Below are 10,715 nucleotides of genomic sequence, written 5' to 3' on the forward strand. Positions count from 1 at the left end.
GCATGCTGTTTGTTCTCTGCTTTTGCTTTTATTGCTACTCTCACATATTTCTTTTTAATTTTATCTGAAGACTCTTGGTTCATACGTTTCTTGGCTGTTCAGAGAAGTATTCCACATACATGCAGCAAGATGATTCAAGAACCAATTGTGAAAGCTGTTCCTCTCTTCCTTTCACTGGGGCTACCAAGATAGTTTTATGGGCAGCCCTTTGCCTGTCTTCTTGTGTTCTCTAATTTACAGAATAAATGCCCAGATTTCCTTATGTACTCCTTATTTACTCCTTTTTTTTTCCAAAGGAAGAATTAAAAGGCATTTGAACTAAAGTTATCTGCTCTTTAATATAAATTGAAATTAAAAATCCCTGTTAGCAGAGAAAAGAAACAGATTGGTAAGTGCCTGTTCATAATTCCCAGGGCACTTTACATTTAAAGCTTCTTTCATATATGTAAAGAAGATAATGGTAATAAGGTAAATAAAATGTGTACAGAAATGAGATAAGGTACATAAGATATAAAAATAAAGGTTTCTTTTCACACATTTACATAAAAATCCTACTCATCATGCCAAGATAATTAGATTTTTTTTCTGACAGCACCAACTTGTATTTGAATTCTTGTTCTGTTAAATACGTCAAGGCATTTTAATATTTATCTAGAATGTCAGATACTAGATCTCTAATCTTTAAAGATTTAAAAATTTATTTATTTGTATTATGGACCCAACCAGGGGTTTTAATTCAAGGCTGAAGCATTATAGAACTGTAATTGAAATACTAGTATGAAAATGTCCTTTTCAGAGAAAGATCTGGTCTTGCTGCATCCTTCCCAAACAGTATGCTCCCTATATAGTATTATTGAATTAAATGCTAAATTACCTATATGCATAAGTGATGGGGAAAGTGACCAAAAGCTGGCAACTAAACAGTAAAATCTATTAATTATGAGAAGTTAAGGGAGGCAAAGGCTCTCTAATCACTGCCATGAGTGTTCAAGCTCTGATGGTGCCTTTCCATGTTTCTCAGCTGTCTCTAGGTCAGTGTTGCTTGGCCTGAAGGATAAAGTTCATCACCTGGAGCTGCCCCTTGCACTCCTGTGCACACTCTTGGCTGCAGAAGAGGGTGAGGCATCAGCTGGCCCGAGAGGCTCTTGTAGGCTTGAGTGAACCTTGAATACATTTGGTGCAGTAAGAACCTTCAGGAGCCTCCTAGTCAACTTCTTGATTGTTCTGTAAATGTTACAGAGGAAGTGGAATTTTGATAGATGGTAAATTCAGATGCTTCGTGTTTAAAAGGTCTTTTTATGGTCTAACGTTAATTAGCACTAGTAAACACTGATGGCTAATAAAAATGTCTTAGAAAAAGCCTGAGGGAATACTCTGAGCTCAGCAACAGGCTGGGGTTTGAATGATCTGAATTCTATTCTTGACCATTAATTTGCAGTGTAATTTTGGCAAGTTAATCTCTGTGTTTCTTTTTCTTTTTCACATCTTTTATCTCTCTTGTGTATCTTTATGGCAATTTGTCTTCACAGTGCCTAGAATAAGGAAGAAGGCAATCTGGACTGTGATTCTAACAACAGTGATAACAAGTGGTTTTAAATACAAACTGAATTTCAATTGTTCTGTTGAGGTATGGTTGTAATCAGTTTTTATAGGTATGCAGAGTTACATAATTAATAAGAAATTATACACTTAATTTAAATTTAATCTAATGGGTTCACTCCTATCAGAGAGCAGTCTTCAGCATCTGTCCTCATGCTCTGTACTGACATGAAAGAAACCATAATGTCCATGGGTGTCAGGGAGGTAAAAAAGTTGTATTTTTAAGAATTCTAACTGAACAACTCTTACCACCTACTGCTAGATGTCTGCAGCACTTTTACTCCCTGCATAAGGCAGTTACAATCACTTGATTTTGTCAATTTACTAATTCTTTTTTTGACAGTACAGATGTTTTTCATCCATACTGTACGTTTGTATTCATACAAAACATTTTGTGCCTTGAGCATGTAGAAGAACATGCCACATCCTTCATGCAGAATTTTGTGAAAGCAATAGTCTAATTACACTAATTTTTTTCCCATTCATTTCAGGTTATTTATTGTTCTTGTTTTCTTTTTATTTGTTTGTTTGTGTGTTTAAAAGTTAATCTAGTAATTAAAAAAAACACCTGATGGACACTAATGGAAACTGACCTCTGAGTCCATTCTCCCACTTGCACCTGGGTTTCAAAATTGTTTTGATGGGCTAACCCTTAGACCTAAAAGGATAATCAAGTCGCTTGGCCTACTCAACCCTGAGTTTTAAAATAACATGGCAGCTTTGTTAACCAGATTGCACAGGAAAAGCAGAGTCTCTAGACTGAGTCTGGCTATCACATTTTGTTGTTGAATGCCTGTCAAACTGTACCTTTCAGTTACACCCCACTTGAGACAGACCTGACGCAGACCTTGGAGATGAAAAGCTGTGTATCCTATTACCAGTCACTTGAGCTGTTCAGTGGCCATCTGCTGATTGGAGAAGAAAACATCATTAATAATGTATTTGTGGATTGTGATCTAGCTTTTATGTTGCTGTTAGTTCTTCCAGCATGCACTGTATCAGCATTATTTAACTTCTGAGCTCCAGCATCTCCTTAGTAGCCATGGCAAGATTTTTTTTGTATTTTCTGTTTTAGGGGATAAAAGGAATTAAAGTATATGACTTGAAATTAAAATTGATTAATGAATATGAGTTTTCTTAGTGTTTTCATAAGAATCTATACTACATTAATAAGTTTATTACTGTTTCAAAATAGTTTTCCAAAAGAGGGAGTGTGAACAAAGAAGAGTAACTTGTATAATAGTTTATTATAACTATAACAACTAATCTAGTACTTGATAATATAAAACACTTAATGCTATGAAACAAGCAATGCAATACTTTAGACTTAAGATGAATACTGACATAGATTGGTGAAGCTCTGTTAAAGTCAGTGTTAGAAAAATAGCCAGAAATATTTAGAGAATTATGTTTGTTTTGAACACTGTTTTAACATTTTTAATTGACAGTTTCACCAAGCACAATACAATTATTGCATTAGAACATAAGCCATTCAAACCCATAATTTACAGTCTTATCATTTGGAGGAGTTGTTTAGTTTTTAAATTGATGAACAATATGATCTGAGAAGTTGTCAGATTAAAGCCTCCAGCCAAAACAAGATTGTATTAGCTGTTAAGTTTTTAATGTCTCTGGAAGTGTTGGTTTTTTTTCTAAGTATTGATCTTTTTTTTTCCCCCTTACAAAGGGTGGTTTGTATACACTTGGAAAATAATTATGTGCCTGGGAGAAAATGGCATGCAGGTTTCATCCTTGATCCAAGGCATTTGCAAAATGAAAGTTTTTAGTCTATTATTTTTTAAAATTAATTTTAATATCAGATATTATGACTGGCCAAAACCACCAAAGGCTTGGCTGTTTACCTCTGCTACAGATCTCTGTAGGTTTTATGCCTTTGTGTCTTCGAGATTGTGTTGCTGCAGTACACAGGGACAGAGGAGCTATAGCTATGGCAACCAGTGCCTGGTAGGTTACTGACAGCATGAATTACAGCATCTCTAAGGATTCACTGCAGACTGCTCTCCTTGCTGGTCTGATGGCTCATTTTGGTTTTAACCTTCAGGACAAGGACCAGCATCAAGGCCTTTTCTGTTCCTGGTGTTCATCTTTCTGTAAGAAACTCTAAAGAGGTTATGTAGATAAACAGGTGCAGTCTTCAGCTGGTTTAGATGGGGATTTTCTTGCAGTCATATTTATTGTTATTCTTCAAGTGGGACCAATTGTGTCTCATTTTTGCCAATATCAGTACTACTACATCTACTGCACCACTTTGACCACTATGACTAACTCATTGTTCACAGCCTTGGTTGACTCAGTGGTATGAGTAAATTCCTGAGGTCAAACTCAGCTTCAGATACAGCCCTTATATTAACAATGAGATAGGTGTTAAGGTGGGATATGAAACATTCTTATTTTTATTATTTACATTATGCAAACAGTGTCTGAATTACAAAAGCCAGCTGCAAATCTGGCATTAAATTGCAGGTCCTCCACAGTCATTGGCAGTTGAAGAATGTTTCATAGCCATATCACAAAAGCCAAGAGATTGAAAGGGGAAATTTGAGAGAAAATGATTTCTTAATATCTCTGTGACTTATTGATTAAATGTCAAGAATAATTATACTGATGTCCCTGGGTACTGTGTGAGTGGTCATGGTCCAGAACCTGAAATTCAGGTCTCCTTGCCCAAAAACCCACTTAATGCTGATTAAAATGCTTCACAGATCAGAGTATCTCTGTTGACAATGCATTTGAACTTCTTTTTTATGAAAGCTCTTGGCCATTTCTGTAAAGATAATTTGCCAGCAGTTATCTACTCACAGTTGCTTAATCATGTAGATTTAAAAGCAAAACTGAATGTGCCTGAACACTTATACCTGCAGCCAAATACCTTGTTAGTGCAGATATAATAACATTATGTAATAGTAATAACAACGATTTAATTGAGCAACCCAGGACACATGTTCTGACACTGTATGCAATATAAATAGTTGTTGCAAATGTTTAAAGGAAAATGAAATTAATTTGTAAGAAAGTGAGAACTACAACTTAAAACCAGTTTCAGCACTCATAGCCAAAAAACCCAAAGTCTTATCGGAATGAAGCAGTTCATAGTACAAAAGATCTGATAGATTTGGTGGATTTCTTTAGAATGCAGACACAGAATTTTATTGCTGAAATATCATCTCAAACAGCAAAGTATAAAGCTTGATTATTAAGATGTTAATACAAAAGTTTGCTAAAATGGGAGTAAAATACGTTTATGAAAACAACCACAGCAAGGTGATTATAGCTGTAGAAATATAAGGCATAATGAAGCAGTTCACAGGAAAACTCCCTGTTAAAAGGTTTTGCAGTTTGCTGGGTTCAAAATTACTCAAATTTGCTTCATTTTAAATTGAGATGACCTAAAAAAATTCTATTCCTACGTGAATTTCAATAAATCTATTTGAAAGAAGAATGTTTCAGTTGTGGCATGACAAAGCTAAAGCATTTGGGTGCTTTTGTTTTTAGTAGCTGCTATTTACTTTTTCCAGTGAGTGGTTTCAGTACTGTGAAAAAACATTCAGAAATTGTTAGTAGAGTTTACAAGACTGGATATTGCTCAATATTATTGGTGAACTGACAGCTAAGAGAAGAGGAGGGAATTATTTACATGGTTGGTTTTGAGTGAATTTAAACAACGCTATTTGAAAGAAGAATGTTTCAGTTGTGGCATGACAAAGCTAAAGCATTTGGGTGCTTTTGTTTTTAGTAGCTGCTATTTACTTTTTCCAGTGAGTGGTTTCAGTACTGTGAAAAAACTTTCAGAAATTGTTAGTAGAGTTTCCAAGACTGAATATTGCTCAATATTATTGATGAACTGACAGCTAAGAGAAGAGGAGGGAATTATTTACATGGTTGGTTTTGTACAAGGGCATAGGGAAAATGTGTTAAGTATGTGTTCACAACTGAAAGAACCTCATCAACAATGGGGACAGATTTTTCTTAATTATTAATAGCTTTTGCATATACCTAGTTCAGATCCCTTTTCCTAAAAATGTCATATTACTATTGCTAATGACACGAGTGGGCCTGTCAGACACAATACCATTTTCCCAGTTTGTATTGATTTTACTAAGATTGCAAATGATTAGACATTTTTGTCTTACAACAGTTTAGGATAATACAGGAATTACAAATATGTAGGAAAAGGGGAATATGCCTGAAGAGATGATCCATGATAACTTATTACTCTTGTCAGTTTGTTTTTTTCTTCCTGAGTAATATATGACAAGCACCCTTAAATTACTGAAAACCTTTGGTAAAGAAGGTTTTACAGCCTTCTTAGTGAGTCTAATTCTACTGCTTGGCAGAATTATCACTATGTATGTTTTAATTATTTTCAGTGTACTAATTAACTAGTATCTCCTGTGCTTCTTCCAGTCATTCTTCTAGTGAATACAATGAGCAATAAATGATCATTTTTTTATAACCGCCTTTTTCATGTATAAAGAGAATGAAAGTTCTGCACTCTCAGATTCTTCATCTCTCTCATAAGTTGCATTATCTAAGCCACATGTATTGTTGCTTTCCTTCTCCAAATATTGACAATTTCTAACCCTATGGACTTTTTAAATTAAGGCAATACAAAATTACTCAGTAAATAGACACCTTACTTTAGGTATTGTCGTGTTAGTAAATTGTGAACACTGAATAAGCATGAAGAAGAAATGCTCTTGGTTCTGAAGGATATGGTGTTCAGTGTGTGAAATAATGTCATCAGGTCATCATGGGGCCAAATGAGGTGGCTGTGTTCCGCTGTAGATTCCCACTGCTGAAAACAAGTATGTAAAATGTATCCTGGACCTCTTCATGGAATAATATCTCTCCATATCATCACCAGAATGAAGTTAGATTTTGATTTTTGTCTCACAGAAATTAGAATTCTTATTTTGAACATGGAGAAACTTGTAGTGCATCAGGTAGAACTGTGGGGGATGACTGAGACAGTATCTCCTTTCTTTTCTTATTCCCGATGGCAGCAATTCATGATGGCTTTTTATTTAATACAGCATATTCCTGAAACCTGCACAGGTTTTTCTCCTAAGTGTCATCTGCACATTTTAACTGAAATCTGCAGCTGATCTATCTCTGCTTTGCTGAAGTGAAAGTGTAAGTAATGTATTAGAGGAGTGAGTTTCTGATTCCCTGCTACTGCCATAAGTAAATATTCCCGAGCCTGGCCTGATCCTCAGAACACTCAGTCAGTTTTCAAGTCTGGTACCTGTAACTCTACACATAGCCAGTGACATTACAAAAAAATTCGGTTACCTGCTTTATGTCAGACCCTTGCACCAAGGCTGTGTCCTTCCAAGAGACTCCCAAGGTAACACACTCAGCCCAAGGTGCATTAATTTAATTTTATTAAAAAAAGAGAACATATTAAAGATTACTAGGGCTACATATTAAATTTACTAAGAATAAACTAATAAACAATTATGCCATGTGCTTTTACTCTCTAATTTTTATTTTAAAAAAAGTCTTCAGGGCTTTTCAGGGAAAAAAATGTCTTTATTGAAATACAATTTTTCTCCCAGTATTTAGAAAAAACAAGCATCTTGAACTTTACAGTAATTTCATGTACTCATTGTACTTAATGTGTGTGCATAGTCATATGGCAACACTATCCTCTAGTGGCAGATTTTATTAACACAAGGCTCCAGCTACAGCAGAGGGCTTACTTCTGTTAGAAATCTGTGAAGCAATACAGGAAATAAAATCATCAGGTGTATTTCTCACAGGTCAGTGAAGAGCTACCATGTCATGTGCAGGTAATAGCTGCACACCAATGATCTGGAGAATGTAAATTTGCAGTCTGGCACAGTTGTCCTCTGTTCCCACTAATAACCACGTGAAACAGCCCCTGTCATGGTGTCATGATGTGTACTGTATGCAGTGCTTAGAATATTACATCTTTCCTATGGCAAATGTGTCACTTTTCAGAAGAGCTCACTGAATGCATCCAGCAGGGCAGGTGCTCTCCAGTGAACAGGATTTTGTCCTGCCCTGAATGGGGCAGCACAGAGTCCTGTGGCTAAGAAATTGTACAGGTGAAAAGTCTCTGTTTTTCTGGAGTTTGACTAAAACCATAAGAAAGAATAATTCAGCATATAACACAGGAGAGGATAAATAAATACATTGAAGGAATTGTCTTTGATTTGCAGTGTGTGTTTTCCACTGCAATTTCAGTTCCATCAGTGGAGTATACCTTCTCTTTCTCTCCACTGACACTATCCCATACATCTGCAAGCAATCAGTCTTCAACAAAGGGCCCTGAGGTCTCAAGTTAGAGAAAGCAGACCAGCTGTATGTGGCAGGGCTATGACAACAAATCTGAACATCTGTCTTCATTGATTTCAGTTGCTGTAATTTACATTTGATGCAAAACTTATTAAGTATCAGCTCACTCTTATGTGTATTGCTGCCCAAGCTAAATATCTGGAAAGTATTAAGAATTACTTTTTAATATAAATTGAATTGACAGATCATATAAGCATGTGCTGAGAATTTATTTGATTTAAATAGGCTGCATAAGAGCCTAAAGTACAATGAATTGTAGCTGTAAAGTTTTTATACTATAGAACTACAGAGAGCAGAATCCTTTTTCCAGTCAGGTTCTGCACCAACTGCTTAACCTTTCTAGAAGAAAAAAGCCTTGTGATTTTCCATAATGTAAAGTCAGAAAAAAAAAAGTGTTTACTAAAACATTTATTTTACTACTAAATACTTTACTTTATATAGTGGTATATTTTTCTGGCATCAATTTGTGAGCTATAGTTTTTTAAAATTAAATTTTTTTAATGTACAGCTTTGTGGAATTTGTGAGGAAAAAAATATTGCATTATTTTTTCAGTTTGCAGACATTCAAACAAATATCTCTAGATAGGGTAATAATAAAAATCTGGCTTGTGAAATTCTCCTGAGATTCAGTGGAGACCTAGGCTACAGACAGGTTCATGTTCACGGAGATTTAAAATCTTATATGAGGAAAAGAGAAGTTGACTGGAGATGTTGAAAAAGAAGCTATGTCCTTCTCATTTTTTAATAATATTACGTACTGTCAGTAGTATGAAACAAAAAAAACCCCTACTAATTTGTTACCAAGTGGAACAGAAGGCCAGAATATAGCTACTTAAAAAAGTAGTTGTCCTGTTTATTGAGCTGGGACCATAAGAATAAGAGAATAAGTACTCACCACTGTGAAAATCATTCATTGTGTGGCTCTGGGAGCCATTTGCTATTAAATTTAATTCCTCATGTTTTAAACCAATAATCCTTCCATGTGATGGGGGAGTTCTTTCTTCAGCCTGAAAATGGCACCATTTCTAGGTGCATATTTTTTACTGCCTTTCTCTGAAAGAGAAGTTTTGGAGTGCAGGAGGGAATGAAGAATATGGTTCTAAACTCATCAACATGAGTTTAGATGTGATGGCAGATAGTATTTCTAGATTTGAACAAGTTAACAAATGAAACTGATATAAAATAAAAACAAATTTCTAAATTAAGCAAGAGTTCTAAATGTTTTGGTCAAAATATTGTGTAACAAAAGTGCAAGCAGACAGAGGAGTCACACAGCTTTTCCAGGGAGTGCCTGTTTCTGTGTTTCAGCAGGTCTCTCCTGGGAAACAGTGCTACAAAAATTGCTGGTAACAGAGTGTGAGAGGACTAAGTGCTTTAAGAATAAGAAGCATTTTGCCTAAACGAAGTTCTGCTGTAGTTTTGATATAATAATCTAAAATAGCATGAATTCTTAATTTTTTTTCAGTAATCATGTATCTTCCTGTTCTCTTCAGTACAGGACACCCATTCTTCATTGATATTGTCTTTAAAAATCAATAATTAAATTCCACATGCTCCTTTTACAGTTTGAGAACACAAACTTATGAATAGAGGAATTAGAAACATAAATGGTACTTTTAAAGATACTTAACTAAATACTAAACTTATATACTATGTGGGTTTTTTGCTTGTTTAGCTAGTAAAACAAACTCATGGCTTCTGATATATTGTTTGACAGTTAAAAAAATCCCATGGGACTCTACATGCTAACCTTTCTTTCATTACATGCCTGTTGTTTATAATACCACTTTTCAAAGTAATTTACTACTCAAAGGAAAAAAGTTAAGTAGATACTTTGAGAGACTTCATGCCAAAAGTTTGTTGTTAATCACACTTCTTTTGAGGAATGGAGAACCTGACTCTATAATATTATTTTGTCTGTTAATCACAACAAACTGCAGTTTCTTCATTACCTTCCAAACTGTTTCCTGTGCCTGCACCCACCTACTGTGAAATTATTTTACCCCTAAGAGTGTCTCAGATTATTTTCTTGCCAAAAAAATATTTTTAGCACCTTACATTCTGTTCTTTAAAAGTATCAGAGAGGGTGAACTACTAAGCCAAATTCCCCTCAGGATTTGAGAATGTGACTCTGTAATCTTGTGTAAAGAGGCATTAACAACATTAGTCACAGTACTCTGCTTTTTCTGTATCCCTGACTAGTCCCTGATGTGGCTGTTCTTTCACAACCAGAATTCTCACTGGCATTAACAGATTTATCAAATCATTCTAAAAAAGAATTGAGATTTGTAGAAGAGTACTCCTGTTGCTAAAAGGAACTGCATATTTTATTGTTATTTTCTAATGTATACAAGTTGCACAAAAACTTCAGAATTTTGAATAGATGATATTTTTTAGTAGGGGATGCCTGGGTGGGGACCATGGGCAGGATTTTATGTTTCTGAGCTTCACTACAGTAAATAACCAGATTTATATGTGAGCACTGCCTCTGTAAAAATTATATGACAAAACTGCTGAAGGATGCTGAAGGATGATTCAAAATATGTTAATGATAATGGGCTGAGGTTTTTGGCAAAGGACCAGCAGGGAGAGCTTTCAGATTCTAAATTCAGTTTTACATCAGCTCTTGCAGCATTACAGATAGAGGACCAGTCAAATTCTTCACCTTGGTTGTGATTCACATGAGGCTGGGATTGTTTTGCTCATGTTCTGTGCTTGCTTCTCAGTTCATAGAATCCTAGAATGGTTTGGTAGGGAAGGGATCTTAAAAATTG

Source organism: Passer montanus, unplaced genomic scaffold (assembly GCF_014805655.1).
Source record: "Passer montanus isolate IOZ18808 unplaced genomic scaffold, ASM1480565v1 scaffold27, whole genome shotgun sequence".
Classification (NCBI taxonomy): Eukaryota; Metazoa; Chordata; class Aves; order Passeriformes; family Passeridae; genus Passer; species Passer montanus.